The 19,909-nt window shown below is 38.1% G+C and overlaps 1 protein-coding gene across 1 annotated transcript in view; it reads right to left on the bottom strand.

Moving 5' to 3' along the window:
- LOC143543846 (putative indole-3-pyruvate monooxygenase YUCCA7) overlaps window positions 1–19,909 on the bottom strand; it is an 81,847-nt gene that overhangs the window by 29,916 nt on the left and 32,022 nt on the right. The window lies entirely within an intron of this gene.

The raw sequence follows: 19,909 nt of genomic DNA, 5'->3' as shown, positions 1-19,909 counted from the left end.
CTCATATTTCCATATATCTAACACCTTTGTAAAATTTCATGACCTAACTCTAAACGAGTCACAATCTATCCAAAACTTAATCATCACACAAAAACCGAACTACCTTGTGTTTCTAGCTTCAAATCGCAAGGATCTCGCTTTCTAGCCTTTGCTATCAACTAGATACAACACCTACAAGCACAATAACACCACACCAAGCAAGTCACATCCACAATCAAGCCATTTCTTTCATGGTTTCGGTTATGCTTTAAAAACAAAGATTTAACCGTAAAAATTCGTTTTTGGTTCGTTTAACTCCTTTCTTGGACCAAGATCCCTTGTATAACCCGTATACATCACTTGATCATGCAAGAATCGGTTTTCATCTTTGAAACCTCATTTTCTTGCAAATACACTCAAGAAACGAACATAAACACGTACATAACACGATCATTACCTTGTTTTCTTGTTAAAAATTCTCGGTTTTGGATCATAAAGTTGAGAGAGATTGATGGATGTTGGCTAGAGTTTACAAAAAAAATGATAAAGCAAAGGGGGTTACACCCCTTTGTTGCAACCGGAGTGAGAGGGAGGTGGGGTGGGACCCACCTCTCCATTTTTAGCCACACAATTGGATATCGGAGATCTGGATAATGTTTTGGACAATCTGATTCAGTTCGTTTTTCGGTTAAATGTTTAATTTGGCTTAAAACGAGGCTAAAACGGTCGTTTTTCGGCTAAAAAATGAAATTTATATAAAACCGATTTAAAAACTTTAAAAACTTAAACCATGACATTTATTAACTTGAAACATCATATTATTAATAATTGTGCATCTTTTTCGGCTTGATCGATCGTCTCTTGCTTGGTTTGGTATTAAAGGTTTCGTTTAACGTACCGACGTACCATTAATCAAAATTTCTTTTTCTGTGCTTTAATTCACTTATCCCGAAGCTTTAACACTTCGTAAACATTACTAAATATTATGTATCTCGTCTATAATGTATCCTCGATTCTTTCGGGTTTCAATAATCGTTCATCGGTTAATCGTATTTCCAATACGATTAACTGTATAATCGAGTATAATCCGTACTGTGAATCATACATACTTGTATAAACACATTATAATTCACATATTCATTATTAAATAACACATCAATAGTATATACCGGTTAGGGTATACCTGATTCTGCCGGAATCGTTACAACTTGTAACAGACGAATTTAAAACTACATATACCTTTTAGATAATCAAATTCTTAATAATATTGAATGTATGCTTACACAATTGTTTTTAGTATTTTTTATTTTTGAAATGATACAAAACTTAATTTTCATGTATTCAATACTATTTTAGTTTCTTAAAGCCAATTAAAATACATGTTTTAATTATCATGTGTATTCAAATCAATTTATGTTAATTAGAGCAGCAAAGACATTTCTTCATAATTTGTTTACTTATATTTAGTTTATCAATTTATATTGTTAATTTAGATGTTGTCCATATAAAAAAACCAGTTATTTGGTTTTTTTTATATGGGATCATACCAATTCTTTTTTCATATTTAAAGTTGAACTAAAATTTTCATAAACATATTATGATAAATAAAATCAACAAGACCAAAATTAGTCATACTCATACAAAATTAATTAAGAAATAAAAAATAAAGAATTAAATACTTGACTGTAGGGTTAAAAAACCATATGCACCATAAGCATATGTTGTTTTTAATAGTAACTGACTAAATTCTTTATATTCGGTAACTGTTTAAAGTTTTTAGATTATATTTACATAAACAATTAATTTTTATTGAATTAAGTGACTTATTGAATTTAACAATTATCTTATTCTATTCGGTAATTAATTTTCATCTATAATCAGTACATTGTTTATATGGTTTTTCATTTTTTTTAATTATTATTACATATAACTATGTTGTTACTAATTAAATTTCATCATTTAATAATAATCGATTATATGGTGGTAAAAGAAATCAAGTCGTAAATACTATACAAGGTTGTATGTCAACAAGATCAAGTAATATAGGTATGTTATATGGAAAAATTTTTTTTACACCTGCTACATGTAATCACAACGGATTTCCTTTATAATATCACATTTTACTAAACCATGTTTTTTGGGTTAATGATAAATTAGGTATGTTATCTTGATCCTTTAAATGAGGTTGTGCAAGACATTAATGACAATTGGTTGGCGTTATTTTCGGGTGAAGAAGTTGATTACCTCGATTCTGATAGTATAGATTAGTCTGATGCTGTTGACCCTGGTTTCGATCCAGCTTTACACTCACCGGATTTCCTAAACGGTTTAAAAGTGTCTTGATTGCCTAACCATATATTGGTTCTGAAAGTCGATTTGCCAATGATGTTACTAAGGAATGTTGATCAGAAGAACAGTTTGTGCAACAAAGATAGATTGCAATTAATTGATTTGGGTAGGCGTTTTATTGAAGTAAAAGTGACTTCAGGTACTAATATTGGTTATCGCATGTAACATCCTACTTTCAATAATATTAATAAAGGAAATTTCGTTTGTTTAATAGTGTGTCGTTTATCATTTTAGATAAATAAACTAATAGAAGGTGGGATTGGACATTTAAAAGATGGAATAAGGGATGGAATGGGCCTTAGGTCCATGGGCTTAAGGGAGTATAAATACCCCTTAAACCCTAATCCTTTCCATTTTTATCCATCTCTACACCATAGCCTACACCTTCAAAAACACACACACCTTCCTTTATCCAGAACCAAGATCCAAAGTTGAGACCCGAGCTTGATAGTGTTAGAGCATCGTAACGAGCCAACGCCGATATCAAAACTAGATCGCGTACGTAAACCGACTCGCTTAAAGGTACGTTTTATAACGAAACACGTTTTCAGCTCGTTAGTATTCCCATATCTAGATAAATGGTAAAAATGAATCAAACGTAATGATCCTTGTTGAAATCCGTTAACAGTAGATAGGTTAATTGTTAATATAAACAACCGGATTCTAGTACTGGTAAATCGAACCATGAAAACACGAACGTTTGGATGATTGGATGATTAGGGTTTGTAGGCGCTGAGAATACGAATCCATTAATACCAAATTTGCGTTATTTTATCAATATTTGAAGGTTAATTGCAAATCTGATATTGGTTGACTCTTTGGTGTTTTTGACGATTTTGACTTTGACCCCTGAGTCAAAGTTCTGGATAAGACTGATGTTCATTCGTTATGGGTAAACGAATGACTGTTCATTCATTAAACAATCATAGCTAATGAGACACATTCGTATGCCCCGATAACGAATGAGCCTTCCATTCGTCACGAGTGACCTTACTCATTCGTTACCCATCCATTCGTCATGAAAAGGCAGCGAATCAAGTCATTCGCTATGAGGTACATTCGTATGCTCTTGTAATGAATAAGCCTCTCATTCGTCTTATAGGAAGCACGAATGACCTTAGTCATTCGTTATGCACTCATTCGTCTCAGATCAAACCATTCGTTATAACGAATGGGATGACGAATGGGATAGCGAATAAATATTTATTTAAGAATTCTAGTGAAATTTTAGCAAAGGACCGTTAATGGAAATATTCTAATAAATATTTAACCCCAGCCAGGGGCTCTGCCCCTTGGACCCCTCCAGGGGCTGCCGCCCCTAGATCCCCGCTGCTAGGGGCGTTGCCCCCGGACCCCCGATCGTTGAGGGTTATAATAAACTAGAAATACGATGTGGGTAGTGGTAGTTAACTGATACGTGTAATTGTTATACAGTTAGCCATGCCCAGTTAAAGAAAGGAGTTACCATTAACTCTGAGAGGAACTGAGTTCAGGTGAGTTTCTAGCCCCACTTCCTTGTTATGTTTTCGGGGCTGTGTACATACTCAATGTGATTAGTTAATGCACTTACCTTGAGTGGTAAGTGTATGCATAGATGATATATGTGATAGATATTATACTGTGAATATGAATGAAAGCTTGTCGGTATGTGAACGATCTTCAGGTATTGCACGTATCGCCAATGGAGGTAAGTGTTAGAATATGTAATTGTGTATGAATGAATGATAAAGCAAGGTATGAATGAAATTGTATGAATGTTAGTATGAAAGTATGGTAGAGCAAAGGTAGGGAACATACCCTAATAATATCTGCGAATGTATGGAACATACCCTGATAATATACGCGAATGAAGGGAACAGACCCTAATAATATATGCGAATGAAGGGAACAGACCCTAATAATATCTAAAAATTTAGGGAACACACCCTAATAATATCTGCGAAGGTTATAGGATGAAATGTATGTATATTTGTATGTACGAAAGAAAGAATGAAAGTATGAAAGTACGAAGAAAGGTAAAAAGTTAAGTATGTTATACGTATCTTCGGATGCGTACATAAGTAAGTATATGGATGTGTTATATGTTACCTGTATTAGTAGAACTCACTCAGCGTAGTTGAATTTTAGTATGCACGCAGGTTAACGGACTGAGACAGCTGGCTTGAGGGGACACATAGCAGGATTGAAGAGGCTGGCATCTGAAGATTTGTCATGATGTTTTGATACTATGTTTTACGTTATGGTTTAAAAAACAAGTAATGGATGATTGTAATGAATGGTTGACTTTTATTATTATTTCCGCGAAAGTTTTAATTAACTCTGATATTTAATCCAACACCAAAGTAGGGATCGAGTCCGGGGCCTTACATCGCACTTATATAACTCGTGGTGGTCCAACCCATTCAGATAAGAAACTTCCGTTTAAATTGAAGAAAAATGAGTTTTCAGTTGCAGTTTGTTATGCAATGACCATTAACAAAAGTCAAGGCCAGTCTCTGACAAGAGTTGGCATATATCTCAGAGACCCGGTGTTTAAAAATAGACAACTTTATGTAGCTTTATCAAGAATGAAGAGTAGAGATGATGCTAAAATGCTTATAGGTAGGTAAAGTTACAATAAAACAAGAAATATGGGTTATAAGGAAGCCTTTAGTAGCTTATGAATTTTTCATTTTCAACTTTTAATTATTTTTCTAAATATTGTAATTTGAATGTTATTTTAGTTTATCTTTATGTTTCACAATCGTTAGTTTTCGTAAAAATATTATTTACAACTTGAAGTATGTTGTCGTCCCAAAAAAACATATAACAACTTATGCTGTTCTTTAAATTATATGTGTTTATTAGACAAATTTAATATTTCCACATGTGTCATACACGAGTCAATAACCTAGTTAAACACAATAAATTAGTTATGTTTTAATTATGTTTGAATAAATTATTTTTAAATAATATTAAACACAAATAAATGATAACTATTTTGTAACATTCGGCCCCTCGTACCACCAATATTGTCCGCTTTGCCTATGAAGAGCTCACGGATTTTTTTTATTGCCCAGGTAGAGTCTTCCCAGGAGGTCACCCATCCTAGTACTACTCCCACCTGAGCACCCTTAACTGTGGATCTCTCCTCTCGTCGACTACCATTAAGCCCAAAACACGTTGGTGATTTAAGAGGCATGGCATATACTTATGAACCAAGGATCTCTCTTGTCCACGACCGATGTGTGATTTGCCTAGGATGTTACAAACATCCCCCCTTTGGACTCATCATCGTCGATGAGGTTTGCCCTACCATCCAATCCAGGATGTGGGATTTGCCTAAGGTGTACCTCACGAAATCCCCGAGGACTCACCGTCTCTGATGAGGTTTGCTCCACCATCCCGAACGGCACAAGAGTGGCTTTAATACCACTTGTAACATACGGCCCCTTGAACCACCAATATTTTCCGCTTTGCCCACGAAGAGCTCACGGATTTGTTTTTTGTTTCCTAGGTAGAGACTTCCGAGTAGGTCACCCATCCTGCTACTACTCCCACCTGATCGCACTTAACTGTGAAGCTTTCCTCTCGTCCACTACTGTTAAGCCTAAAATGCGTTGGTGATTTAAGAGGCAGACATTTACTTATAAACCAAGGATATCTCTTGTTCACGACCGATGCGGGATTTTCCTAAGATGTTACATATGTAATTAAAAACAGTAACCATAAAATAACAAGGGTATTAAACTAATTGTCTTAAAATACGCTAACAATTATTAGTGTAAATAGTTGACAACATTGCAACTGATAAGCCACAAGCACAAAACTCATAACTTCTTCATCGGTCCAGTCAATAGGTTGACTCATCGTGGTGGTGCATCAGTAGATCATGTCAAACTTTCAGACTTTGTGGCAGATTTACCTCCATTTTGCCAATATCAGGTCAATGAAACAATACCTTCCTAACCCATACGGGGATGAAACTTGTCGCGGACATTTAATTAAAATTGAAAATTGTGACTGGATACGGGACTATTGGATCATTGATAGATCAAATAGGAAGCTAAAAAATGGTGTGGAGTAGAGGTGCACAAAAAACCCGAACCCGATAAAAAACCCAGAACCAGTTTTTTTATACCCGTTTTTTAATACCCGAACCCGTACCCGACCCTACCCGTGGGGTACGGATAGGGTATGCATATCAATACAAAAACTAGTACACGAGTCGGACCAGATTTGTACCTGTTAATACCCGAAAGATGGAACTGTATACGGAACCGACTTTTTCCAATACCCAAAAGCGGTTTTTTAAATATCCGATCTATACTAGAAATTACATAGAAATACCTGAAAAATACCCAAAGTATACCCCTAAAAAGTGCAACCCCTTAAAAATTCAATTTATACCAGAAAAATACCCGAAAATCCAAAAATAGGGTTTTTAATGTCCGAAAATATGGTATTCAAATACCTGGTTTTAAAGTACCCGGTCTTGTAAGGTCCCGGTCCCGGTGCCCTACATTGGCGTTGGATTTACTCATAAACACAATTCTAAATATCAGAGTTAATTAAAACTTTCGCGAAAATAATAAAATTCAGCCTTTCATCACAAACATTCAATACTTGTTTTTAAAACATAAGTTAGAGTAGCTTATTAAAACATCATGACAAATCTTCTTTGGATACCTGTGTCTCTATGCCATGTGTCTCTATCTCTCAAGCCAGCTGCTTCAATCTATTTACCTGCGTGCATACTAAAAGTCAGCTACGATGTGTGAGTTCTAGTTAAAACAGGTAACATACAATACATTCATATAATTACTTATACGCATCCGAAGATACATATTACTTAACCTATTCATTCTTTCTTCCATACTTACATTCTTTCATTCTTTCATACATACATATATATTTTTAAGAGCATTTCGCCCAATAACATTCGCAGATATTATTAGGGCCTACTCCCTACATTTGCAGATATTATTAGGGTATGTTCCCTACATTCGCAAATATTATTAGGGTATGTTCTCTTCATTAGCAGATATTATTAGGGTCTGTTCCCTACATTCGTTAATGTTGTTAGGGTATGTTCCCTTCATTCGTAGATATTATTAGGGTATGTTCCCTTCATTCGTAGATATTATTAGGGTCTGTTCTCTACATTCACACAACCATACCTTCGTGCTATCATTCATACGATCTCATACATACCCTTCTTTTTCATTCATACATACTTTATACCCAGTTACATATTCTAACACTTACCTTCCTTGGCGATACGTGTAATATCCGAATATAGTTCATGTACCGACAAGCATTCATCCATAACTTCGATAACTAACACACATGTCATATATGCACACAGCCCCGAAAACATAACAAGGAAATGTGGCTAGAAACTCACCTATAAATGATTCCTTTTTGACTTTATGGTAATGCCCTTCTTGAGTTGTGCACGGCTAACTGTGTATCAATTAACAAGCATCGCTTAACTACTCCTAATTATATTATACTTCCCATTTTATAAACGTTACCTTTCCTTATTAATTAATTAAGTAGTTATCTTTAGTTCATATATCGTATAAGTTCATATCTATCGTTTACGTATGTATACGCTGTTTATCTTTCATTTATTTGGAAACTCATTTTAAAGTGTAAGTCTTTTATTGGCGTGTAAGTCATCCAGAATATAAGTCGTCTAGCGCGTAAGTCTTACATATACGTTTTATATATACATATACGGGCATACATACATATACGCCCACATACATATACACCCATGCATACATATACGTTTATATACATACACGGTGCATGCATACATATACGCTACATATATACATATACGTTTATATACATACACGATGAATGCATACATATACGCTACATATATACATATACGCTTATATACATACACGGTGCATGCATACATACACGCTACATACATACACGTTACATACATATACGTTATACAAATACTTATACGGACTCTTCTACTTATGCGCTACTTAGACTTATACTGCGTATATACTTATACGCATACATACTTATATGGACACACACACTTATACGCTAACATCATATGCGCCCAAACATATGCGCCCGTATAACCTGTTAGGGCATAGAAATTATGCTGAGGATCCTCTATCCTTGAATACTTTATGGATCAATTATCCTTGTGATATGTTCCAGGTTTTAAAGGGTCAAGGATCCTTGGTATTATTTGTTTACTAATGATTGTGTTTGAGTGGTGTTGTGTTTAATAGGTATAACGGCTGGACGACTTGGTCATCCTATTTTTGGCTATTGGACGACTCCCGCACGTGGTCAAAAGATATGGAACGGCTAGTGGGGAAGATGGCGTAATTATAGGAAAGATAGTTAGTTGTGATTTTGTATATAAATGAGTTATGATCAACTAGGTGGACACGCATTGATTAGCTTACACTCGCATACATTAGCTCATAATTCTCTGTAACAACACACACTTAGCTTCATTGTATTCGTTGATCATAAACTCCACCTTTGTAACCCTATTTTGACATTAATAAAGTGGTGATAGACGATTTGTCATCTCCAGGGGTTTTTTTCCTTTGATCTAATCAAGATCAAGGGGTTTTTTCTTGCAACAAATCACGGTGTTCATCCTTATTTCGTTCATATAATCATTATTATTATCGTAGCACTAAACCTCACAATTACGGATTTGGTTGCTGGATCGTTAGTTGATTTTTGACCAAAACAATTTGGCGCCCACCGTGGGGCAATTGGTGTTATAATCCAGATTATTTCCTATCAAATTTCAATTTTTCATACCTATATCACCATCAATGGCCTCTCAATCAACCTCTGCTTCATCAACCATGCCATCTTCGGTTCCTCTCTCATCAAGAACTTTGCCGCCGATGCCTCCTCCAATCACGGGAGCACCACGGGATGTTGCTGCTGGAAACAAGACGCAACTACCAGTCTTCCAGAGCTCGAAAACCACTGCTGCCACTTCGGTGGTTAATACCAACAATGATGTTTCTGCTATGTTTTCATAGGTTAAAGTATACATAGAGCAAAAAAACAAGGCTAATCAAAGGATCCTTCGGGAGATAGAAGACCTCAAGAGGACTAAGAGGCCAGCGGAGGATCAGACTCCCTTGGTGCCTAGGATGCTGGATTTCATCACTTCAGGATCCTTGGCTCAGTTCACGCAAGGATCATCTATCCTTCAGCAGGGATCCATGGGTCAACAAGCTCAAGGATCCTCGATCTTTCACTCCGGATCATCCATCCTTAATCATGGATCCATAGGCCAATAGGTTCAAGGGTCCTCGACTTTTTAACAAGGATCACCTATCCCCAGTCAGGATTAATGGGTCAGCAGACTCAAGGATCCTTGTAACATCCTAAATATTTTAGTATTAAATAAAGAAAGTTACGTTTAGTAATTTCGCGTTAATAATTAGTAAAGAAAAGATCATGGACTTAAATTAATAAAGATGGGATTATAGATGATATGGGATTAGGGTCCATGGGCCTTAGGAGTATAAATACTCCCTTAAACCACCCTAAAACCCAAAATCCTTATTTCTATCCATCTTATTCTCTACACACTCAAAAAAACCCACACACCTACACTATATATATGGCCGAGAGAGAGGAGTAAGATCCGAGCCAAACAAACATTGATTCTTGATAGATCCTCATTATACATGATATATACAAGACCTAAAGCTCATAACCAAGCTAAACCGTAACCTTAAAACACCTAAAGGTATGTCTTTTACCCTAAAGTTTACGTTTTTATAAACTTTTAGCCTTGAAACTTAGAACGAGAATAGATCGGGTGTAAATGAAACATAAAGTTGTAAACTTGATGCTAAAACGAACTTAAAGGACCTGCAAATAGGTGCGGCTCGTCTAAAATAAACCATAGATCTAGTATTAAACATTTAGCCTTAAAGGTTCATGCTTTATGTTATAAACGGGTTAAGTATCGAGTCGGGGACGTTTGAGGAAGTGAATACGGGTTATATCAAACCTTTATAAGGTGTCGGGGTTATGGATGGGTCAAATACGAGCTAAAACGAGGCGATAGGATTGGAACGAGTGGCTGTAACCAAACCCGTAGCTGCTACTGGGTAACTTCGCCATTCAAGTTCGCCTTCAGCTAAGTTCGCCCACTGATATGTTCGCTTAACATATAAGTTCTCCTATTATTATGTTCGCGTACACATAAGTTCGCCTCATACAAGTTCGCCTGATGATAAGTTTGTTTAATGCTAAGTTCGCTGAATGTTAAGTTCGATGAATGTGAAGTTCGCTTAGGTTAAGTTCGCTTAAGTTAAGTTCGCTTAACAGGTATATTGGCTTAACATTTATGTCCGCTCATAAATACAAGGTAATGAATCAGATAGCGAATCAGACTTAATTCGTTATGAGGAATGAGACGAATTAGGAAATAAATTAAAAATCCTAATGGAAAATGTGTTAAGACAGCTTAACCCCAGCCAGGGGCTCTGCCCCTTGGACCCCGCTAGGGGCTTCCGCCCCTAGAACCCTGCTGCCAGGGGAGCTGCCCCCGGACCCCCGTTCGTTGAGGGTTATAAATAAACTAGAGACACGTTATGGGTAGCGATAGATAATTGATACGTGTAATTGTTATATAGTTAGTCGTGCACAGCTAAGGAAAGGAATTACAATTAACGGCGAACGTAATCGAGTTCAGGTGAGTTTCTAGCCCATTCCTTGTTATGTTTTCGGGGCTGTGTGCATACTCGATGTGATTAGTTAATACACTTATCCTAAGTGATAAGTGTATGCTATATATGTATTATGTGAAATGTATGAATGATTTCTTGTCGGTACATGAACGATCTTCGGATATTGCATGTACTGCCAGGTAATGGTTTGATCTTATATGTATGTTGTAAGATGAAGAATGAATGATGTACGTACGTGTGAGTCTTACGATTATGTATACATAAAAGTATGCTATGGAGGTATGGAAGAAAGGGCGAACCGGAACCTAATAATATCCGAGGATGGAGGATGACCGGACCCTAATAATATCCAAGGATGGAGGGTACCGGACCCTAATAATATTTGAGGATGGAGGGTATCGGACCCTAAAAATATCCGAGGTATGTATGGCGAATGCTCTTTATAATGTAAGGTTAGTTATGGATGTATATGGAGGACTGATGGACAGGTTAAGTATGTAATGCGTACCTAGGGGCACGTATATGTGTATGTAAAGTAAGTTATGTGATTAACTATAACTCAATTAGCGTAGCTGACTTTTATATGCACGCAGACAAACAGGTTGAGGCAGCTCGCGTGATTGAAGACACATGGCATGGACTCGAAGATACTGGCATCTCGAAGAAATGTTGTGATGTTTTAAAGACTATGTTTTGTTTTAAATGACTATGAATGTTTTGTAAGACAAGATTTGAAGGTTATGTAAAATGTTATGGTTGAAGTTTTAAATTCCGCGTAAAGTTTTAATTAACTCTGATATTTAGAACTGTGTTTATGAGTAAGTCCAACACCAAAGTAGGGCTACCGGTAACAGGGCCTTACAATCCTATAAATTTCATCAAGGATCATCATTCCTTCAACCAGGATCCTCTGGGGTATGCTATCAAGGATCCTACAACTCTCAGCCATAAGGATCCTTCCTCAAGAATCAAGGATCCTTCGGAATTCAGCATCAGAGATCTTCGGAAGTCCATGAAGAAGATATTATCCCCATGTAGACCATTGCTTCTGGTGAACCAACCCCTGTAGCAGAAGCTTCCTACCTTAGCTATTCTTCTGGGATGCCAACATTCACGCAACAAAGAGGTAACACCTATAACTCTATATCCTTATATGCTAATCTTGGTCCTATGTAGGGTGCAGGAATCAACCAAGATATGGCTAAGGAATTGCATAAGCTTAAGGATATGATATCCAGCGTGCCAGGGGTGGTCCTACCGATCCCTAAAATTCCAGAAGGGAGCCACAAGCTATCCAGATTTGCTCCACCTATTTGTGATGCTGAAATCCCAAAGCGATTTCAGACCCCCCAACATGAAGGTGTACGATGGACAACTGATACAGAAGAGCATGTGGCTCAATACAGAGAAAGAATGGAGATAAACCCAATTCCTGAAAGACTCAAGGAGGCTTGTCTATGCAAGGGTTTCGGATCCACACTAACAGGATCCACACTCAAATGGCTGCCAAATCTCCCTCCTTACTCTATTACTTCATTTTCTCATTTAGTTAACTTGTTCAACAGTCAATTTTCTTGTAGTAGGAAATTTAAAAAGTTAACTAGTGATTTATACCGAGTTGTCTAACCTTCTGATGAACCCCTTAGGGATTTTGTTACGAGGTTTGGTAGGGGAGCCCTTGAAATCCCTAATCTTGATATGGCTACGGCTGTTGAAGCCTTCAAGATGGGACTTCAAAGGAGCTTCGCCTTTTATGATGATCTTGTGATGACTCCTTGCAGGACTTTAGATGAAGTCAGAAACAGAGCACTAAGATTCATACGGCTGGAAGATGACTAAAAAATCCAAGAACGATTAGGGGCTCAAACGAAGCAAGAATCCCCTGACAAGAATAAAGGATCCTCGTACAGAAACAACAACTCGAAGCCGTATTCCAAATTCAATAATCAAAACACCCGAGCAGTTGAAGAAGTAGAGGATGATGAAGATTACCCCAGCATCTCAGAATATTGCTTCTCTGTAGATACTCATGGCTTGATTTGTCCGAACAGTTTTCAGACCAATCGAATCGATTTTTCAAACCAATTGAATCGAGTTTTCAAACCAATGAAATCGAGTTTTCAAACCAATCGAATCAAATTAAATTCAATTCGATTCGTTCTTCCAATTTGATTCGAATCGTTTCCAGTTCGATTCGATTCCTTTTCCAAACGAATCGAGTTTCTCCAGTTGTCGATTAAAACATGGTTTCTCGTATATTTCCATTCCTAATCATATCCTTACATCCCGTTATGCCCGTGCTACTGATAAAACGAGTTACGGGCCATAACAGCTTCATTTTTCTGATTCTAACACGGCCCAAACATCACTCGTTTGTCCCGCTCATTCGTAACATCTTATTTAGGTTCAAGTTTACATATTTCTTGCATCACAAGGCCCGATTTGCCATAGTATCAAATCTTAAAGCAAACAGATACTTAAAACTAAATCTTTACATCTTTAAAACGTACCTTTTAGGGTTTTGGTTTGGTTCGGATCTGGACCAACACGTTATCTTAGACGGATTTCTTGTTGTTCAATGATGCTTGAACACGAAATCCAACCTTTCTTCAGCTAGGATGTTGGCTCGAAATAATGAGAGTGTTTGTGTGTGTTTTTGAATCTGCAGGGAGGCAAAGTTGGTGAAATGAGGGTTTTAGGGAGGTTTAAGGGTGTTTATATACCCTAATCCCATGGATCAAAGGCCCATAACCAACCCTTATTCCATATTTTATTATCCAAGCCCACACATTATTATTTTTATTTAACTTAACTAAATAATAACACACCATTAAGTAAACAGAATTCTTATATTTATTACTATCAAAAGTAGAATGTTACAACACAACGAATACGCATAAGTACGTATGTGTAATACAACATTAATGCACATGTGCAGTACATTGACTTTTATTATATATATTGTTTGGCATATAATACAATACTACTGCACATATACAATACACAAATATTGAATATGTAAGGTCCCGTTACCGGTAGCCCTACTTTGATGTTGGATTTACTCATAAACACAGTTCTACAAATCAGAGTTAATTAAAACTTTACGCGGAATATAAAACTTCAACCATAATATTTTAAATAACCTTCAAATCTTGTCTTATAAAACATTCATAGTCATTTAAAACAAAACATAGTCTTTAAAACTTCACAACATTTCTTCGAGATGCCAGTATCTTCGATTCCATGCCATGTGTCTTCAATCACGCGAGCTGCCTCAACCTATTTGCCTGCGTGCATACTAAAAGTCAGCTACGCTGAGTGAGTTCTAGTTAATCACAAGACTTACTTTACACACACATATATGTGCCCGAAGGTACGCATTAAATACTTAACCTGTCCATCATTCATCATACACAATCATAACTAACCATACATTAAAGAGCATTCGCCCTACATACCTCGGATATTGTTAGGGTCCGGTACCCTCCATCCTCGGATATTATTAGGGTCCGGTCACCCTTCATCCTCGGATATTATTAGGGTCCTGTACCCTCCATCCTCGGATATTATTAGGGTCCGGTACCCTCCATCCTCGGATATTATTAGGGTCCAGTACCCTTTCTTCCATACCTTTATAACATACGTTTCTATATACATAATCATAAGTTTTGTACGTACATACATCAATCATTCTTCGTCTTACAACATACTTATAACATCAAACCGTTACCTGACAATACATGCAATATCCGAAGATCGTTCATGTACCGTCAAGAAAACATTCATACACTTCACATAATACATATATGGCATACACTTATCACTTAGGATAAGTGTATTAACTAATCACATCGAGTATGCACACAGCCCCGAAAACATGACAAGGAATGGGCTAGAAACTCACCTGAAGTTGGGTACGTTCACCGTTAATAGTTATTCCTTTCTTCAGTTGTGCACGACTAACTGTATAATAATGACACGTATCAATTATCTATCACTACCCACATCGCGTTTCTAGTCTAATTATAACCCTCAATGGATGGGGGTCCGGGGGCAGCGCCCCTGGCAGCGCGGTCTAGGGGCGGCAACCCCTAGCAGGGTCCAAGGGGCAGAGCCCCTGGCTGGGGTCGAGCTGCCAGGTCAGCTTGGAAAAATTTTATTTCCATTAACTGTCTTAACACATTTTCATTAGAGTTTTGAATCATTATTAAATTTGCTAACTTAAAACGTTCAAGGGCTTTCTTGTAATTAATTCATTCTTTTCTAAGTCCAGGGACTGTTCTGTCATTTCATAAAACTTCTAGTTCACTACATTGCTTTTAACGAATTGATCTATCTTAGCGAACTGGTCCATGTAGCGAATTGAACCCTTTAACGAACTGGTTATTAAACGAATCAGTTCATAGCGAACCAGTCCAGGTAACGAATCGGTCCATCTAATTCGTTATCTTCTTCTAACGAATGGTCATGGCGAATCAGAAGCTAGTTCGTTATTTTATCCTCAACGAATCGCTTGACGAATTGCTTCTAATTCGTTAACTCCCCGTTAGCGAATTACCTCTAATTCGTTAACTTCCTGTTAGCGAATTAGGGTTAGGTCAGGGAATGTCAGAACATTCCCTGACATCCTTTTACCTCGTATTAACTTTTCCGGCGCCGTCGCCGGAAAAACGCGATTTCGCCGGAAAAACAAGTTTTGACTCGTTTTCACCGTTTTTCGCCACGTTCGATCCAGATCTGAGCTAGGGTGACCCCTAAGCTCATCTAAGGTTCGGTTTATACCCGATTCCACCCGGATCTCGTCACTTAAACGGTTTAACGGTGTCGGCTTGTCGTTTCCTGACCATATCTAACGAGTTTAAGCACAAACAACATTAAACTACCATTACCTCGGGTCGGTGCTCGGTTTCCTTCTTGGTTTCGGTTTAGAGAAAGGAAGAATCTAGAGAGAAAACTTAAGTGTGTGTTTGGTGGTGTATGGAATATGTGTAAATGAGGAATTAAGTGGTGATTATGGTTTATATATTTATGGATCATGGGCTTAAGCCCATGGTCTTTCCCTCTTTCTTTCATAACCAAGTCCATAACCCACATCCATTTAACCCAACACTAGCCCAACTCGTATTCTATTTATCTAAACCGATAACGACCCACTATAAAATAAACTAAATTTTTTTTTATTATTATAACCAAAAGTAGGATGTTACAAGTCTTCCCTCCTTAAAGAGGTTTCATCACCAAAACCTAACTATTACATTAACAAATTCGGGTAAAACTTGCGCATCTCATCCTCAGCTTCCCAAGTAGCGTCCGATCCCTTGCGATGCTTCCATATCACTTTCACTAAAGGTATAACCTTGTGACGAAGTTTCTTCTCCTTGCGGTCAACTATCTCGATCGGTTGTTCAATATAGTTCAACTGTTCATCCACCTCAATGTCCATCAATGGCACGTGCGACATGTCATCAGCAAGACACTTTCTCAGATGAGAGACATGGAAGGTTGGATGAATTCCTTCTAACTCCTCGGGCAAATCCAGCTTATAAGCCACTTCACCTACACGATATATAATCTTAAACGGTCCAATGTACCTCAGACTCAACTTTCCCCTCTTCCTAAAACGGATAATTCCTTTCCAAGTCGAGACCTTAAGCATCACATTGTCACCAGCATTAAACTCAATCTATCGTCGCCGCTTATCAGCATAAGACTTTTGTCTGTCTTGATCAGCTTTCATTCTTGTTTTAATCTGATCGAACTTTGAAGATGTTTCTTGAACCACTTCCAAACTTCCCATCTCCTTTTGACCAATCTCTCCCCAACATACCGGGGTTCTACATTGTCTACCGTAGAGCATCTCAAACGGTGGCATACCGATACTTGAATGGTAGCTGTTGTTATAGGAGAACTCTGCTAGATGTAGATGATCATCCCAACTTCCTCCAAAGTCTAGAACGCCAGCACGTAGCATATCCTCAAGGTTTTGGATCGTCCTTTCAGACTGTCCATCTGTTTGAGGATGATACGCCGTACTGATGTTCAATCTTGTTCCCATGGCTTCATGGAACCTCTTCCGAAACCTCAAAGTAAATCGAGTATCTCTATCAGACAGGATCGATAATGGTACACCATGCTTAGATACAAACTCTTTGATGAACAAGCTTGCTAAAGTTTCTGACGAGAAAGCCTCTCGTATGGGCAGAAAGTGAGCGCTCTTGGTCAAACGATCCACAATCACCCAGATGGTATCATGACGCTTAGCTGTACGGGGTATCTTAGTTATGAAATCAATAGTGATGTGTTCCCATTTCCATTCGGGTATCTCAAGTGGTTGCATCTTTCCATAAGGTTTCTGATGTTCGGCTTTGAATTGTAAACAAGTTAGGCACTTATTGACATAACCTACTATATCATTCTTCATTCCTGGCCACCAATAGTCTCTTTTCAAGTCTTGGTACATCTTAGTAGTTCCTGGATGGATCGAATATCTTGACTTATGAGCTTCATCTAAGATTCGACCTCTGAGATCTCCATGGCGTGGAATCCACATACGGTCAAACCTAGTCTTCACTCCATGCGTGTTTTCTATCAACTCATCCTGTTGGCCGCAAATTCTTTCTTTCTTCACTAACCATTCATCTACTAACACCTCTGACTGCACTTTGATGATTTCTTCAAAGAGACTTGAATTCATAATCAACTGGTATGACTTCACTATTGCAATGACTTCCTCGTTCTTACGACTTAGCGCGTCGGCGACCACATTAGCTTTACCAGGGTAGTACTTAATGTCGCAGTCGTAATCCTTAATCAACTCCAACCACCTCCTCTGTCTCATGTTGAGCTCTTTCTGTTCGAAGAAATACTTTAAACTTTATGATCCGTATAAATAGTACACTTAGTACCATACAGGTAATGCCTCCATATCTTTAAGGCATGCACTACAGCTGCTAGCTCTAAATCATGCATCGGATAAGTACTCTCATGAACCTTCAACTGTCTGGATGAATATGCTATAACCTTCCCTCGTTGCATCAACACGCAACCCAACCCTTGATGCGAGGCATCTGCACAAACAACCAAATCCTCATCACCATCGGGTAGAGTAAGGATTGGAGCTTGTGTGAGTCTTTTCTTCAACTCCTCAAAAGCTTCTTCCTGAAACTTACCCCAACTGAATACTACCGACTTTCGGGTCATACCGGTCAATGGTGCGGCTATCTTGGAGAAACCTTCGATGAATCTCCTATAGTAGCTGGCTAACCCTAAGAAGCTTCGTATATCAGTCGGATTTTGTGGAGTCTTCCAATTCTTTATCGCTTCAATCTTAGCTGGGTCCATGGAAATCCCTTCAGGATTGATCACGTGACCTAAAAATTGCACTTCTTGCAACCAGAATGCGCATTTTGAAAACTTAGCATACAACTTCTCTTTCTTCAGAGTCTCCAATACCTCTTTCAGATGCTCAGCATGATCAGACTCGCTCTTTGAATAAATCAATATATCGTCGATGAAGACAATAATTGACTTATCCGACATTGGCCGACACACCCTATTCATCATGTCCATAAATGCTGCAGGAGCATTTGTTAGACCGAATGACATCACGAAGAACTCGTAGTGTCCATACCGCGTTCGGAACGCCGTCTTAGGGATGCCTGCCTCCTTCACCTTCAACTGATGATAGCCTGATCTAAGATCTATTCGTGAGAACCAACTTGAACCTTGCAGTTGGTCGAACAGATCATCAATCCTTGGCAAAGGATATCTGTTCTTTACCGTAAGCTTATTCAACTCACGATAGTCTATGCACATTCTCATACTTCCATCCTTCTTCTTGACAAATAACACCAGTGCGCCCCACGGGGAAACACTGGGTCTAATAAAACCTTTTTCGAGGAGTTCTTGCAGTTGGGACATCAATTCCTTCATCTCGGACGACGCTAGACGGTAAGGCGCTTTCGCGACGTGTTGGGCTCCTGGTATTAAATCTATCTGAAATTCTATCTCTCGCTCCAGTGGCAACCTCAGAAGATCCTCTGGGAATACCTCTGGGTAATCGCGCACGATAGGAACATCTTTCATTTCTTTCATCTCGGCCGTAGCGTTGACAACATACGCCAGGTAGGCACCGCACCCTCGCCTTAACAAACCACCCTCTGCTTTTATCATCGAAATGACGTTAAGCCCAGAACTTTCGTTATCACCATAAACCGTCACCGCACTACCATCCAAGGATTTTAACCTTATTATCCTACTCTTACACACTATCTGAGCTTCATACTCGGACAACCAATCCATTCCCAAAACCACATCGAACCCTCCTAAGGTCATAACATGCAAAGTAACAGGAAACTCATGTCCCTCTAATTCTATCGTATAGTCCTTAACCATTCTCATTATTTTAACCGAAGTATCACTAGCAATTTCTACCATTAGGGTTTCAGACACTCGGCAACATTTCATTTTAGCTAATTTACTAAACGGTGTATCTACGAAACTTTTATTTGCACCCGAATCAAATAATACTGAAGCAGAAATACCGTTTACTAAAAACGTATCAGTCACAACATCCGGAATATGATTGGCCTGCTCCTGAGTCAGCATGTAGGCTCTAGTCCTTGGCCTAGCTTGATCGGCGTCTTACCACACTTGTAGCATGCGGGCTTTGCATCACAATCATTAGCATAATGCCCCACCTTTTCACACTTATAACAGGCATTTTTCCCAAGCCTACACTCTCCACCATGAGCCTTTCCACATTTGTGACAAACATCTGAACCAGTACCCCACTTGCACTCGCCACCGTGAACTTTCCCACACGTCTTGCATGTCTTTCTCTCCCACACCTTCTGTTTCTTGTTCTTAGAGTTCCATAACTGAGT

Source organism: Bidens hawaiensis, unplaced genomic scaffold, assembly GCF_021521415.1.
Source record: "Bidens hawaiensis isolate Kalapana, Puna unplaced genomic scaffold, B.hawaiensis_p1.1 tig00000888_1, whole genome shotgun sequence".
In the NCBI taxonomy this organism is placed as follows: domain Eukaryota; kingdom Viridiplantae; phylum Streptophyta; class Magnoliopsida; order Asterales; family Asteraceae; genus Bidens; species Bidens hawaiensis.
Note: the sequence above shows the minus strand (reverse complement) of the source record. Positions and strands in the feature narration are given on the sequence as shown.